This window comes from Alligator mississippiensis, chromosome 1 (assembly GCF_030867095.1).
Source record: "Alligator mississippiensis isolate rAllMis1 chromosome 1, rAllMis1, whole genome shotgun sequence".
In the NCBI taxonomy this organism is placed as follows: Eukaryota; Metazoa; Chordata; order Crocodylia; family Alligatoridae; genus Alligator; species Alligator mississippiensis.
In genome coordinates this window covers 448,899,598-448,915,763 of record NC_081824.1, presented here as the reverse complement: position 1 = coordinate 448,915,763, position 16,166 = coordinate 448,899,598, and the positions used below count along the sequence as shown (strand labels likewise).

Genomic DNA, 16,166 nt, shown 5'->3' with positions numbered 1-16,166 from the left:
GCGGAGCGGAGATCGGAGGAGACGGAGGTCGGGGAGCAGAGAACATCGGAGGAGACGGAGGTCGGGGAGCAGAGGAGAGCGGAGGAGACGGAGGTCGGGGAGCAGAGGAGAGCGGAGAGGAGGCGAGGAGGTTCGGGTGAGAGCGAGGAGAATGGTCGGAACATGGGAGGAGGTGAGCGGAACACCGGAGGAGGGGAGCAGTCGACGGCAGCGGAAGGTTGGATCGTTGTAGGTCGGCGGGGGAAGGTGCAGTCGGGAGCGGGGGGGAAGACCCCTGAAGAAGGTAGAGTGGCGGCAGCGGCGGTGGAGGAGGGCGGTCGGAGGAGAGAGACCGGGCAGGAGAAGGAGGCGGCGGGGACGGCGAAAGCGAAGGCGATGGGTGTGGAGGAAGAGAGAAGAACGCATGTTCGGTGGAAGATAAAAGTTACTTTGGAGCGAGAAGGCTTTTGAGGAGCAAGGACTCTAAGCAGATGGGACTTTATGTCAAGGATTTTACTGGGTGTGTTGAAAGTGCAACCAGTGGACTTAGTTTGTGTTGTGGCATTTGATAATTATCGGGAGTGGCATGTCTTGTTTTGGGACGAGAAGGCGTATAATGCATTTTGGGAGGCCCATGCAGTGGCCGTGGAGCGAGGAGATTTGGTGGGGCTAAAGTTTGAGGTGGGGCAGAAGACACGAGAGCGTGTATTGTATATCAAAATGTATACGGATATGGTGGAAGAGGGTGATGTGTTAAATTGGTTGGAGGGTAGGGTGCAGCGGGTAAAGACGGTGGAAAAATGTTTTGACCGGTGGAGGGTTTGGACGGGGGGGTGGAGGGCACGTGTTATTCTACAGGAAGAAGTGGGGAACCCCGGGGGTGTAAAACATTTATTGCCGGTGATGAGAATGGGGATGCACAAGGGGTATGTCACGTATAATGACCAGCCGAAGCTGTGTAGTAGGTGAAGGCAGGGGGGGCATTTGGCGGCCTTTTGTGCACTTACAGTTTGTTTTCGGTGCAGGGGGATGGGACACAGGGCACAGTTTTGTACAGAGAAAATGGTGTGCACGGGGTGTAAAAGAGAGGGGCATTTCCAGCGGGATTGCCCTTTCTCATACGCAAATAGAGCGCGGGGGCGAGAAGACCGGGGGGAGCGGGAAGAAATGGGGGAGCAAGGGAATGGGGAGCACCTGGAGGGAAGAGCGGGGAGGGAGAGTTTGGTAGGAATGGGACAACGAGGGAATGGGGAACATGTGGAGGCACTAATGGAGGAGGAGGAGGAACGAATAACAACAATTGAAGAAACACCTGAGGGGGAGGGAGGACGAAGACAAAATATTGAAGAAGCAATGCTTGAATTAGTGGAGGATGGTCTGGAAGGAGAAAAGAAGGAGCAGAAGGGAGAGGAGGAAGGTGGGGCGGAAGCATTAAAACAATTAAGAGGAATGGTGGAGCGTCTGGGAGAAGTGGACACAGCTGAGGGAGGGAGTTCGGCGGAGGAGGTGGAAGCTGTGGAACAAAGAAAGAAAAGGAAAAAACTGGGGGGGTTGAAAGGGGGAAAAAAGAGAGTGGGGATGGAAACGGAGGGTGGGGAGTTGGGAGAGAAAGGGGGAGAGGGAGGAGGGAAAGGGGGACGAACGTTTACAGGGAGGGAGGGAAGTGAGGGTGGGGGGGGATATTTGAGTCCTGGGGCGGTGGAAGGTTTGGTCGTTACAACAGGGATACGGAGACCTGGGATGGTGTTTGCGGGGGAAGGGTCTGAAAGTGAAATAGAGAGTGGGAGCGGGAGTGGGGTGGAGGGGTGAGAAGACAAATGGGGTTGGTTTGTTTTCTTATTGAACTGTGAAAATGGCGTGCAAGATTATTTCTTTAAATGTGAGAAGTCTACTGACAAGGAAAAGGTGGGAGAGGGTGGGGGGGTGGTTAAGAACTGTGGATGCAGATGTGATTTGGGTCCAGGAATGTGGGAGAGGGGTTATGCTTTTTTGAGGAAACGTTGGGGGAAGTGGGCAGTCTTGGTGGGCGGGGGCGGGAGGAAATAAAGCGGCAGGGGTGGGTATTTTGTTAAATGGAACACGGGTGCAGGTAATTGGGGTGGAAACATTAATTGAGGGACGTTTGCAGCACATGAAGATGGAGGTGGGGGGTGAGGAGGTGGGGGTTTTTAATGTATATGCACCAGCTGTGAAAGCTGAAAGAAGGGGATTTTTGAAAAAGTTGGGAATATGTGGGGGTGGGGGTGGAAAGAAGGTTTTTGTGGGGGATTTTAATTGTATTAAAGAAGAAGGGGATAGGGACGGGGCGTTGGGGGTGGGGTTCTGGATTCTACGGGGCGATATTTGAAGAATTGGGTTCGGGAAGAGGGGTTGCAAGATGTGTGGGAGGGAGAGCGGGTGGGAACAAGGATGGATCCAGGAGGGAAAAGGGTGTTGAGGATTGATTTTGTGTTTGTGTCGGAGGGGGTAAGGGTGGAGGGTAAGGAATTGGGAGAAGTGGGGTTCACTGACCACAAGTGGTTGAGGGTGGATTTGCGGGTGGGGGAAGGGGGGGGAGGGGCAGGGAGGTGTGGAGGTTGAACACTAGGGTATTGGGGGAGGAGCGGGTGTGTGGGGATTTTGAGGAGGAGTATAGGAGGTGGAGGACGACAAAGGCTCTTTTCAGGTCAAAGTGGGAGTGGTGGAGGGTAACAAAGGAAAAGATTCAGAGGTGGTTTATTCGTGTGGGGAAGAAGAAAGTGTGGGAAAGGAAAAGGGAGTTGGGGAGATTGCAGGGGAGGGTACAGGATTTGGTGCGAGAGGCGATGGGGGGGAAGGACGTGAAGTGGGAATTGGGGGAGGCGAAGCGGGCAGTGGAAGAGTGGTTTCGGGGGAGAGAAAGGGAGAAGTTGTTTTTGGCGTGGGCACCGTGGGTAGGGGAGGGGGAGGAGTGGGGGAAATATTTTGCGGAGAGGGTAAGGAAAGGGAGGAGGGAGGTGGGGGCAGTGGTCACGAGGGAAGGGGTGCGGGTTGAAGAGCAGCGGGAGGTGCTGAGGGAGGTAACAGGTTTTTATACAGGGTTGTACAAGGAGCGGGAGGTTAATGAGGAGATGGGGGAGAGGTTTTTGGGGGAATTGGAAGGGAGGGTGGGGGAAGGGGAGGGAGCGGATTTGGAAAGGGAGATGGGGGGGGGGGGGAGGAGGAGGTGAGGGAGGTTTTGGGGGGAATGAAAAAGGGGAAGACACCGGGTTTGGACGGATTGCCAAAAGAATTTTATGAAAGGTTTTGGGGCTTGGTGGGGGGGGATGTGGTGGAGGTGTTTAAGGAAATTATGGAGGAAGGGGCAGTGGGGGAGGGCTTTGCGGTGGGGGTGGTGGTATTATTATATAAGAAGGGAAGTAGGGAGGACCTCACTAATTGGAGGCCAATCACGTTACTAAATGTAGATTATAAGTTGTTCACGAGGGTGTTGGCACTGTGGATGGGGAGGTTTTTGGGGGGAGTGGTGGGGGAAGATCAAACATGTGGGGTGAAGGGTAGGAGATTGGTCGATACACAATGGGTGTGGAGGGATGTGTTAGAATATGTGAGGGGGTGGAGGGTGGTGATGGGGAGTGTTGATTTGGAAAAAGCTTATGACAGTTTGGGACATGGGTTTTTGTTCAGGGTGCTGGGGCGGATGGGCTTTCCGGGGAAATTTGTGGGGTGGGTGAGGGCTTTATATGGGGGAGCACGTAGCAGGATTTTGGTGAAGGGATTTCTGGGGGAGGAATTTCGGGTGGAGAGGGGGGTGCGCCAAGGGTGCCCCCTGTCTCCGGGTCTGTTTATATGTGGCATGGAGCCACTAGCACAGAGGGTGAGGAGGGATGGGAGGGTGAGGGGGATTCAGATACCGGGGGGGGGGAGGTGAGGGTTAGCTTGTACATGGATGATGTGGGTTTTATGGTAAGGGATGAGAGGGCTTTGAGGAGGGTGGTGGAGGGGATTAGGGAGTATGGGGAAGCGGCAGGGCCACGGGTGAATAAAGGGAAAAGCACTTTGCTGGCGGTGGGAGAATGGATGGGTTTGGAGGAAGTGGGGTGGTGGGTAGAGAGGGAGGGTGTGAAAGTTTTGGAAGTATATATGGATGTGAGGGGGAAGGGGGAGCGGGCGTGGGAGGAGGTTTGAGGGAGGGTGAGGAAAAAGGCAGGGATATGGGGGACTAGGAATTTATCTTTTAGAGACAAAGTGCAAGTTATAAAACAGTGTTTTTTGCCAATGGTTTTGTTTGTGGGGATGGTGTACCCGCCCACCTGGTTGCAGGTGAGGCGGGTGCAGAGGGAAATGTGTTTGTTTTTTTGGGGGGGAAAGACTGAGAGGGTAGCCCGGAGGGAGATTTATAAGAGGGAGGATTTGGGGGGCTGGGGTGTTCCTGAATTGGAAGTTTTTCTGTATGTACATTTTTGGAAAGGGGTGGTGAGGGCTGGGGGTTTGGAAGGGAGGAAAGTGGGGGCAATGGTTAAGTATTGGGCGGGAAGGTTTCTGAGACGACTGGGGTTATATGGGGGGAGGTGGACGGGGTTGTGGGCTGAAAGGCCGGCAAGGTGGTATGAGCGGGGATGGGGTTTCTTGAGGGCGAAGGGTTTGGAGGGTTTGGGGTGGGAGGGTTTGAGAGAGTTGAGGAGGGTGCTAGGGGAAATTCGGAGGAGGGATAAAATGGCAGACATAGGGGAGGTGGCGGAAGGGCAGGTGGGGAGGGTTTGGAAGGGGATAGTAGGGAAGAGATGGAAGGGGGAACATGAAGATTTTGCATGGAAGGTGATAAGGAAGGTATTACCTGTGAGGGAGGAACAAAAGAAATGGGGATTGCTGCGGTCAGGGGAATGTCCAAGGGAACTGTGTGGGAGGGAGGAGACGGTGGTGCACGTTTTATGGGAGTGTTTTTATGCACAGAGGGTGTGGCAAAGGGTGGCAAAGTTTTGTAAGGCTGTAGGGTGGGGAGATTGCGTATGTTATGAGGGGGCTTTATATGGGTTGGTTAAGAGTAAGGTGAGGGAGTGGGAAATTAGGATATTGTTGTTGTGTACACGGGTGGCGGTTTGGAAAACAAGGTGTCTGTTGGTGCAGAAGGGGTTGTATTTTACTTCACGGGAATGTGTGTATTTGGCATATACGGAATTGGAGTATTACCGGAAGAAAGGGGAAGGGGACTGGGAAGATCTTGATTGGAAAATATTGTTTCAGTAGGAGGAATGGTGGGGAAAGGAAGGACGGAACATGTTTTGGGATGATGTATATCCTTGTGTTACATTTTCTGTTTCTGGAATAATCATGTAATGGTTTTCTGTTTTGGGTTTTATGTTTATGATGGGGATATGTTTGTATTGATTTTTGAAATAAGAAAGAAGGTGGTTCGTTTTCCTTTTGAGTTAACTATGTAAATAAGTTTTGTTTTGGAATTTACGCTATAAGAGGATATGTTTGTATTGCTCTTTGAAATAAGGGAGAAGAGGGTTTTTTTTTTTTTTTTTTTTTTTTTTTTTTTTTTTTTTTTTTTGTTCGTTTGTAATGATCCTTAAGGCTAAGAAGCTGGTGTTTTGATTTGTGTGAGTTGGCTTTTTATGGTTTTGATACTTTGTAATAAAAAAAATAAATAAAAATCTGTTCTTATCAGTTTAATCGCTGAAAAAAGACGGAGAAACACTTACTTTCGCCCCGCGCCCGGCCTGGTATTGCACTATTTCCAGGACCGGCGCCAACCCAGTCCGGCAGACTGCCGGAACTATAGAGACAAAAAGTGAGCTGACTAGCAGCTTGCTTTTCTTTCTCCTGCTGCAGCGAGGGTTCTCGTCAGTCATGACGGGCTAGAGAAGGCGGTGCCGCCAGTACGTCCGAAAGGGTATCCGGTTGCGCGAGCGACCGTGCTTCCCAGGTTAGTAGCCAAAGGGTGCTCTGGCTCGCCGGACCCCGATAAAGCGAAAACCCCAGCTCGGGCTAGTAGCCGAAGACCTCGGTCGGTAGGCGAACGCCAGGGTTCGGAGGACGGAACGTGGAGCAACACCCCCAGGTCTCAAGGACGCCCTGATCCACTGTCGAGAACGCTCGAGGCACGGAGACCCCAGCTAGGGCGGAACGTCGACTGCGGATCCCGGAGGACCCTCCCAGGAGGGTAGACCAGCGAACCCGAGCCGGCGAAGAACCCCGACGCACCCCCCCACGATGTCGGGACCCCGACAGGCGGCGGCGGACCCCCGACCATCGATCGACCCCCGGAGGCAGAGAGACTCTCAAAGCCCGGAACCCCGGCTGACGAGAGCCGCCTCCCGGCGGAGGACCCCGGAGCCCGAGGACGCCCCCCGGACAACGACGGAGCGTCCCGTGCGACAGCGGAGCCCTCCGGACCCCCACGGCGCCTCGGTGACGACGACGGGCCCCGAACGGCGACGGCCCCCGGACCCCGGCGGCCCCGAGGACGCCCCCCCCAAGGGTCTCCCCACGCTGGTGGAGGAGCCCCGAACCCCCCCGATGCCGGACCCCCCCACGGACGACCCAGGGGAAGGAGCAGACGTGACGGCGCTCACGTTCCTCCCCTTCCCTCTTCCGGGCAAGCTGTTCTGCCCGACCTGCCACCCGCCGAGACAGTACAGGTCGCACGGCGACATGAACAAGCACCTGCGGCGCTTCCACCAGCTGCGCCTAGCTTTTTACTGCTCCCTCTGCGGCACCGAATACGAGGCCTTGAAGCTCCTCAAGAACCACCAGAAGGTATGCCAAGGCCACGGAGCAGAGAGGAGACCCGGCACGCTGGTGAGGTCCGCCGCCCCGGCCCGGCGCACCCAGGCCGCGGCGCGGAGACCCGCCAGACCGGCCACCCCGCCGACAACCCCACCGGACCAGACCTCCGAGGACCGCCCTACGGAGAGACCTGCCCCGACGACGCCACCGTGCAGGCCTCCGCCCAGGGTCCCCCGACCGAACGCGACGCCCCGACCGGACAGCCCTCCACCGGGACCCCCGGGGCCACCCGAGGCCCCCGCCCCGCCGAGGGTTCCGGAGCCGCCGGGAGGAACCGAGCCGCCGGGCGCCCTCCGGCCCCCGAGCGTGCCGGAATCTCCCGGTGCGGAGCCCTCCCCGCAGCAGAGGATGCCCTCTCCGTGGCAGACCCTCTGGCTGGAGGAGCTCTCCCAGGCCACCACCTTCGAGGCTTTCGAGGCCTCGGTGGCCCGGCTCACAGAGGAGCTCTCGGCGGCCGCCCGGCCCGGCCAACCCCGAGGAAACAACAACAGACCGGCGACGCGACGAGACCACAGGCCCCAACCGCAGAGGCGACCCAGGCGCCAGCGCTACGACCCGGCGGCGGCCTCCCGGATCCAGAAGCTGTACCGGGCCAACCGTCCCAAGGCGGTGAGAGAAATCCTGGAGGGACCCTCGGCCTTCTGCCAGGTCCCCCGGGAGGCTCTCTTCAGATATTTCAGCAGGGTCTTCAACCCTCCAACGGATGCCGCCACCCCACGCCCCGCGACCGTCGAAGCGCTGACCCCCGTGCCCCCGGCGGAGGGGTTCGAGGACGCCTTCACGCCGCAGGAGGTGGAAGCCCGCCTGAAGAGGACCAGGGACACCGCCCCCGGCAAGGACGGGATCAGGTACGGTCTCCTTAAAAAACGTGACCCGGGCTGCCTTGTTCTTTCTGTTCTCTTCAACAGGTGCAGAGAGTTCCGGCGCACGCCCGCCGCCTGGAAGAGGGCCATGACGGTCCTCATCCACAAGAAGGGAGACCCGAACGACCCGGGCAACTGGCGACCCATCACCCTGTGCTCCACCGTCGCGAAACTCTACGCCGGCTGCCTGGCGGGCCGCATCGCCGACTGGGCGGTGACCGGCGGAGCCGTCAGCCGAAGCCAGAAGGGCTTCATGTCCACGGAGGGCTGCTACGAGCACAATTTCACCCTCCAGATGGCCCTGGACAACGCCCGGAGGACCAAGAAGCAGTGCGCGGTGGCGTGGCTGGACATTTCCAACGCCTTCGGGTCCGTGCCCCACCGCCACATCTTCGACACCCTCCGCGAGCTGGGCCTGCCGGACGGCGTCACCAACCTGGTGCGCGAGCTCTACCACGGCTGCACCACAACCGTCCGCGCCACCGACGGGGAGACCGCGGAGATCCCCATCCGGTCGGGAGTGAGGCAGGGCTGCCCCCTCAGCCCCATCATCTTCAACCTGGCCATGGAACCGCTCCTTCGAGCCGTGGCGGGCGGCCCCGGCGGGCTCGACCTCTACGGCGAGAAGCTGAGCGTCCTGGCCTACGCCGACGACCTCGTGCTCCTCGCCCCCGACGCCACCCAGCTGCAGCAGATGCTGGACGTGACGTCGGAGGCGGCCAGGTGGATGGGCCTGCGTTTCAACGTCGCCAAGTGCGCTTCCCTGCACGTCGACGGGAAGCAGAAGAGCCGCGTCCTGGACTCCACCCTCACGATCCAGGGCCAGGCGATGCGGCACCTGCGCGACGGGGAGGCCTACTGCCACCTGGGGACGCCCACCGGCCACCGGGCCAGGCAGACGCCGGAGGAAACCATCAACGGCATCGTGCAGGACGCGCACAAACTGGACTCGTCCCTGCTGGCCCCGTGGCAGAAGATCGACGCGGTGAACACTTTCCTCATCCCCCGCGTCGCGTTCGTCCTGAGAGGCTCGGCGGTCCCCAAGACCCCCCTCAAGAAGGCGGACGCCGAGATCCGACGGCTGCTCAAGAAGTGGCTGCACCTGCCGCTGCGGGCCAGCAACGAGGTCCTGCACATCCCCTACCGGCAGGGGGGTGCCAACGTGCCCCGCATGGGAGACCTCGGCGACATCGCCGTGGTCACCCACGCCTTCCGCCTCCTGACCTGCCCGGACGCGACGGTAAGTATCATCGCCGCCAGCGCCCTGGAGGAGACCGCCCGCAAGAGGATCGGCAGGCAACCCACCGGACGTGACTTGGCCACCTTCCTGAGCGGCTCGCTGGAGGGCGAGTTCAGCCGAGATGGCGGGGACTTTGCCTCGCTGTGGAGCCGAGCCCGCAACGCCACGCGCCGCCTCGGGAAGCGCATCGGCTGCGCCTGGACTTGGACCGAGGAGCGCCGGGAGCTGGCAGTCTCCCTGCAGCCAGCCCCGCACGCCGACTCCGTGACCGTGACGCCCCGCACGAGGACCTTCCTGGAGAGGTTCCTGAAGGACGCCGTCCGCAACAAATACGCCGGCGACCTGAGGGCCAAACCCGACCAGGGCAAGGTCTTCGACGTCACCTCGAAGTGGGACGCCAGCAACCACTTCATGCCCAGCGGGAGCTTCACGCGCTTCGCGGACTGGCGCTTCCTCCACCGCGCCCGCCTCAACTGCCTGCCTCTCAACGGGGCCGTCCGCTTCGGCCACCGGGACAAGAGGTGCCGACGGTGCGGCTACGCGGCCGAGACCCTCCCCCACGTGCTGTGCAGCTGCAAGCCGCACGCCAGGGCCTGGCAGCTCCGCCACAACGCCGTCCAGGACCGGCTGGTGAGGGCCATCCCGGCCGCCGCGGGGCAGGTCTCCGTCAACCGCACCGTCCCGGGCTGCGAGAGCCAGATGCGCCCCGACATCGTGATCACCGACGAGGAGGCCAAGAAGATCACCATCGTGGACGTCACCATCCCGTTCGAGAACCGGCGCCAAGCCTTCGCCGACGCCCGGGCTCGCAAGCGGGAGAAGTACGCCCCGCTGGCCGACACCTTGAGGGGCCGCGGCTACGACGTGACGGTCGACGCGCTCATCGTGGGGACGCTCGGAGCCTGGGACCCCAGTAACGAGAGCGTCCTGCGCGCCTGCCGCGTCTCCCGCCGCTACGCCAAGCTGATGCGCTGCCTCATGGTGTCCGACACCATCCGGTGGTCCCGCGACATCTACGTGGAACACATCACGGGCCACCGCCAGTACACGGACCCCAGCAGGAGAACAGCCGCCGGACCGGACCCGGAGGGGACCGCCTGAACCGCCCCCCTCCGCAACAGACGGACCTTCGCTTCAAGAGGACTCATCAACGACGGACGACGACCCAGCGCCACCCGAAGAGGACCCCCGCGATAGACTGTATCTAGACTGAGACGCTTCATCTTCGGACCACTCCTCCCACCGTCGCGGACCATTGTCACGGGTATGTGTGTTTCTATCCTCTTTCTCTCTCAGCGTCGCGAAACCCCCCCCTCCCTCCCCCTCCCCACTCCCCTCTCCCCTTACCCCCGGGCTTAGTTGGCTAACTTTGTATCGCATGTAACCTAGGTGCGTTCCCAACCTCACCCCCATCCTTCTATTGTTAGTCCCTCGCCCGGGCGTTCTGTATTTCCCTATCGGCTTTGTCATCTTTTTTGGATTTACCATCCTTACCATTTACTGATAAAAGTCAATCTGTTCTTATCAGTTTAATCGCTGATACGTCCTCGATGTGAGGACCGACGCATTAAACGCATTTTTGGTGCCGGGAGCGGGCCTCGGAGCTTGCTCCAGCCCCTCCACGCATCGGCCCGGTATTGCAGTGCCTCCGGGCCCGGTGCCCGCTCCCCTCCCGGGGGAGCGCCGCCTTCCTCCTCTCTGGGTTCCAAAAGCAGCGGCAGCAGGGGCGGGGCCCCTGGGCGGCCCCAGGGGGCAGGCCCTATGCAAAGGGCTGGCTGCCGCCGCGGGGCGGGCAGCCCACTGGCAGGGGAGGGAGGGAGGGAGGGAGGGAGCGCGCGCCCTCCTGCTCGGCAGGCAGCACGGCCCCGCCGCCGCCGCCGCCTCCCGCCGGGGGGGAGGCCGGGGCCCCGGGCGGGGCCCCGGGGCCCGGGCAGGCGGGCGGGGGGTGCGGGGCGGGAGCCCGCCCAGCTCGCCGGGGCCCGCCGCGGGCCCGGAAGCGGCGCCCGGAGGGTGGGTCGGGGAGGCCGGGGCCCTCCCGGCTATTGGCAGGCAGGCCTTGCAGCCTCTTTTTCCGCGTCGGCCTGCGAGGCCCCATAAGACCAGACGCTGCCTTCGTCGAGCGTCGTCGTCGCCGCCGCCGCCCAAAGCCAGAGCGGGCGGGCGAGCGGCGGGACGTGTGCAAGCGCAAGTCAAATGAAAGCAGTAGAGGGAGACCGGGGCAAGCGGAAGGAAGGAAGGAAGGAAGGAGGCCCGAGTGGAGTCGAGCCTAGCCTGCAGCGCGATGCTGCCAGCTAGTGGAGCGACCCAAGCGCTGGCTTGCGTCCAGAGATGCTTCTCGAGCAAACCCCGGGCGGGCGGGCGGGCCGTCCTTCTCCCCTTGTACTTGGCCTCGGCTGGAGTGCTGCGGTCGGTCGGTCGGTTTTGGGCTGGCTCCACAATTCCAAAAGGACGGGCGTGACGTGGAGAAGCTGGAGAGAGTCCGTCCAGAGAAGAGCCACGCCCGCCGCGCGCGCGATCACAGGTCAGGGAAGCCGACCCTACCATGACAGGCTGAGAGCCCTGCCTGCCTGCCTGCCTGCCTGCCTGCCTGGAGAAAGCCCAGGCTCGCTCGCTCGCTCGCTCGCTCGCTCGGGGGCGGTCTGATGGCCACCTCGAAGTTGACCACCAACCAGTAGCTGGGGGAACGCGTTTGTTCCCCAGAGCGAGCGAGCGAGCGAGCGAGCCCCAAGGAAGGGAAGGGAAGGGAGGACGACCCGGTCGAACGGTCCTCAACTAACTAACTCCTACAAGGCTGTTTCAGGCTGGACACGAGGAACAATTGCTTTCCTGTCCGAGCCCCCAAGGCAAGGTCTGTCGGGAACAGCCTGCCACCGGAGGTGGTTCGGTTCGGTTCGGTTCGGTTCGGTTCGAGCGCCTGCCTCCCTTGAACCCCTTCGACAGCAAACGGGATGCTTCTCTTGCTGGGATCCACTGAGCCCAGCGGACGGACGGACTTCCTTCCTTCCTTCCTTCCTTCCTTCCTTCCGGCCGGCCGGCCCTTTGGGCAGGCGGGGCTGGACGGACTCGATGATCTTCCGAGGTCCCTTCCAGCCCGAACGTCGATGAACTCGTCGAGTCGAGGAAGGAAGGAGCGGCACGCACCTGCCCGCCCGCCCGCAGGAGAGAGAGCGAGCCAGCCAGTCGCTCAGTCGCCAGGCTCCGGGACCGGCCGCCGCCGCCGCCGGGGCCGCCCCCGGCCCTGCTCGCCGGGCCCCCTGGGCCGCCGGCCCGGGGTGCCCGCTCCCCCTCCGGCCTCGAGCAGGTTATCGCTTCTCGGCCTCTTGAAGGCTCAGATCAAGCGGCGGTCGGGCGGAGGTCCGACCGCTGCTTGGTCGGGCCTCGAGAGGCCGGGGGTATGGAGGACGAGGAGGAGGAGACGTTGGTGCGGAGACGTGGATCGGTGATGGAGGAGGAGAGGTTGGAGCGGAGATGCGGACCAGTGAAGGAGGTGAATCGAGCGGTAGCAGTAGCGGATGGTGGCGGAAAGATCGGGACCAGGTTGGCGGAAGTGGCGAGCGGACGAAGGAAGACGGACGAGGAGAAGGGAATCGGAGAGTGGACTGGTAAGGAGGCCGTGGAGACGGGAGGTTGGAGCCTGGCGGGACGGAAGAGGAAGCAGGAGGGTACCGGGAGGCAACAAGACCAGGAGGAGGGGAAGGAGAGCAGTGGAGCAGCCGAGGAAGAGAAGCGGAGAGAGGGTGAGAAGGATGCGCGGCAAGTACGGGAGGAGAAGAGGAGGAGAGAGAACGGAGGAGAGAAGGAAGAAGAAGAGAAGGGAAAGGAGTACGGCGGGATACCTTGGGGGGAAGAAGACCCAAGGAGGTGGGTCAAGCTTCGAGTACGTGTAACTTTATCGAAGGAAGGATTTAAGGGGGCGAGGACCCTGGCAAGACAGGAATTTATGGAGAGAGTACTGTTTACAGACTTAAAGATAAATCCAAAGGACTTGAGCGCGGTGGTGGCATATGAGAATTATAAGATGTGGGTAATCACGTTTTGGAGAAGGGAAGCGTATGAAAAGTTTTGGGGGGTGCATGCAAAGTTAGTGAGGGAGGGGGTGTTAAAGGGGTTGGAGTTTGAAGAAGGGGAAAAAGCACGGGAGCGGGTTATTTTGTTGAGGTTATTTAATGATGTGTTGGAAGCAGAGGATATAGTGCACTTTTTGGAAGGGATGGTGGAAAGGGTGTTGTGGGTGGATAGGGTTTTGGATAAACATGTAATATGGACGGGGTCATGGAGAGCACGGGTGGTGTTAAAAGGGGAGGAGGATGGAGGGGGAATAAGGCATTTGCCTTCCTCTATCCAGATAGGGCCGCACAGGGGATATATTAGTTACTTTGGGCAACCCAAAGTGTGTAGTAGATGTGGAAAGGGGGGGCATATCGCGGCGTTTTGCCAGTTCACTGTGTGTTTTCGTTGTGGGGGGAAGGGACATAGGGCGGGGATGTGCACTGAGAGAGTTACTTGTGGGTGGTGTGGAGAAGAAGGGCATGTGAGGAGGAACTGCCCCTTCTCATATGCAAGTAAAACAAAGGCCAGGGAAGGAAGGGAGGGAGAAGGGAGTAAAGAATGGGGGGAGGCAGGGGATATTGTGGAGGAAGTTTGGAAATGGATATTGGGGGGGTGGGAGTGCAGCAGACGGGGGAAAGTGAGGTAGTGATGGTTTCAAGCGAGGAGTCGGAGGAAGAGGGTCGTGAGATGGAGGAGGGTAAGGGAGGGATTTTGAAGGGGTTGGAAGATAAAAAGGACAGTGGAGAAGGAGGCAAACTGAGATACAAAATGGAGGGGGGAGAAAGAAGTAAACAAGAAAACAAAATGGAGGAGAAAGAAGGAGACAAAGATGGCTGCCGAAAGAACAAGGAGGAAGGAGAGGGAGGGGTACGCAAAATGGAGGGTGTACAGGCTAGCAAACAGGGAAACAAAATGGAGGTTGCTGAGGGAGGTAAAGATGGCTGCCGGACAAAGAAGGAGGAAGGGGGAGGGGTAGAGAAGGTGGGAACACGTGCGAGTGTGGGGAGTTTAAAGGGACAAGGAGAACCCAAAGGGGGGAAAGGAAGGGGAAAGGAAGAGGGTGGGGGTGAGAAAGTGGGTATATGTGGAAGTTTGGAGGGATCAAAAGGACGAGGAGATTTAATACGGGGGAGTGAGTTGGGGAAGCAAGGGGGAGGGGGTGGGGAAGTGGGGATACGAGAAGGTGTGCCGAAGCCACAGAGACAAGGAGAACTGAAAGGGGGGATTGAATTGGGGAAGCAAGGAGGACGGGTAGGGACAGTAGGAGTAGGGGGAAGGGTGGAGGGGCAGCGGGAACAAGGGGAACTTAAAGAGACGAGTAGACCCCAAAGAGAGGAGGGAAAAGTGGGAGGAATGAGGGAAGGGGTGTTGGGACCGAAGAATGTGAGGGTTTCTGATTCAAGTAGTGGGTCGGAGGAGGAGGAGGAAAGTGAATCGGAGGAAGAGTCGGAGGACAGTTCTGGGTCTGGGGGAGATGAGGTGTATTCTTGGGAGGAGAGAAGGTTGCAATGGGAGAAGCAGCGTTTGCGGAAAGGTTGGAAGAAAGTGACGAGTGTGATGGAATGTGGGGAGTCAAGTCCAAGCAAAACGGATAAGGGGAAGGTTGTACTTGGAACTGTGGAAGCAAACAAAAAGTAATGGGGATTATATGAAATGTTAAGGTGTGGGGATGGAATGAGAAATTGAAGGAGGATAGATATGCAGGGTGTGTGGGGGAATGTTATTGATTTTGAGTTGTGGAAATGGAAAAGATGGTTTATGGTTTTCTTGTTTATGGGAATGTTTGCATGGTATTGATATGTTGAAATGAGGATTTTGTGTTTTGAGTCGAGATTCTAATATTTTTGGTACTTTAATAAAAAAAAAAAAAAAATCTGTTCTTATCAGTTTAATCGCTGATACGTCCTCGATGTGAGGACCGACGCATTAAACGCATTTTTGGTGCCGGGAGCGGGCCTCGGAGCTTGCTCCAGCCCCTCCACGCATCGGCCCGGTATTGCAGTGCCTCCGGGCCCGGTGCCCGCTCCCCTCCCGGGGGAGCGCCGCCTTCCTCCTCTCTGGGTTCCAAAAGCAGCGGCAGCAGGGGCGGGGCCCCTGGGCGGCCCCAGGGGGCAGGCCCTATGCAAAGGGCTGGCTGCCGCCGCGGGGCGGGCAGCCCACTGGCAGGGGAGGGAGGGAGGGAGGGAGGGAGCGCGCGCCCTCCTGCTCGGCAGGCAGCACGGCCCCGCCGCCGCCGCCGCCTCCCGCCGGGGGGGAGGCCGGGGCCCCGGGCGGGGCCCCGGGGCCCGGGCAGGCGGGCGGGGGGTGCGGGGCGGGAGCCCGCCCAGCTCGCCGGGGCCCGCCGCGGGCCCGGAAGCGGCGCCCGGAGGGTGGGTCGGGGAGGCCGGGGCCCTCCCGGCTATTGGCAGGCAGGCCTTGCAGCCTCTTTTTCCGCGTCGGCCTGCGAGGCCCCATAAGACCAGACGCTGCCTTCGTCGAGCGTCGTCGTCGCCGCCGCCGCCCAAAGCCAGAGCGGGCGGGCGAGCGGCGGGACGTGTGCAAGCGCAAGTCAAATGAAAGCAGTAGAGGGAGACCGGGGCAAGCGGAAGGAAGGAAGGAAGGAAGGAGGCCCGAGTGGAGTCGAGCCTAGCCTGCAGCGCGATGCTGCCAGCTAGTGGAGCGACCCAAGCGCTGGCTTGCGTCCAGAGATGCTTCTCGAGCAAACCCCGGGCGGGCGGGCGGGCCGTCCTTCTCCCCTTGTACTTGGCCTCGGCTGGAGTGCTGCGGTCGGTCGGTCGGTTTTGGGCTGGCTCCACAATTCCAAAAGGACGGGCGTGACGTGGAGAAGCTGGAGAGAGTCCGTCCAGAGAAGAGCCACGCCCGCCGCGCGCGCGATCACAGGTCAGGGAAGCCGACCCTACCATGACAGGCTGAGAGCCCTGCCTGCCTGCCTGCCTGCCTGCCTGCCTGGAGAAAGCCCAGGCTCGCTCGCTCGCTCGCTCGCTCGCTCGGGGGCGGTCTGATGGCCACCTCGAAGTTGACCACCAACCAGTAGCTGGGGGAACGCGTTTGTTCCCCAGAGCGAGCGAGCGAGCGAGCGAGCCCCAAGGAAGGGAAGGGAAGGGAGGACGACCCGGTCGAACGGTCCTCAACTAACTAACTCCTACAAGGCTGTTTCAGGCTGGACACGAGGAACAATTGCTTTCCTGTCCGAGCCCCCAAGGCAAGGTCTGTCGGGAACAGCCTGCCACCGGAGGTGGTTCGGTTCGGTTCGGTTCGGTTCGGTTCGAGCGCCTGCCTCC

General features: G+C 60.1%; 2 non-coding genes across 2 annotated transcripts; both read left to right on the top strand.

Moving 5' to 3' along the window:
• The first annotated feature begins 10,316 nt into the window (after positions 1–10,316).
• LOC132247842 (U2 spliceosomal RNA) lies at positions 10,317–10,503 on the top strand. The gene has a single exon (XR_009459268.1). It is a non-coding gene; the product is annotated as a U2 spliceosomal RNA (small nuclear RNA).
• A 4,220-nt stretch (positions 10,504–14,723) lies between these two features.
• Positions 14,724–14,912, top strand: LOC132247841 (U2 spliceosomal RNA). The gene has a single exon (XR_009459267.1). It is a non-coding gene; the product is annotated as a U2 spliceosomal RNA (small nuclear RNA).
• Positions 14,913–16,166: the final 1,254 nt, after the last annotated feature.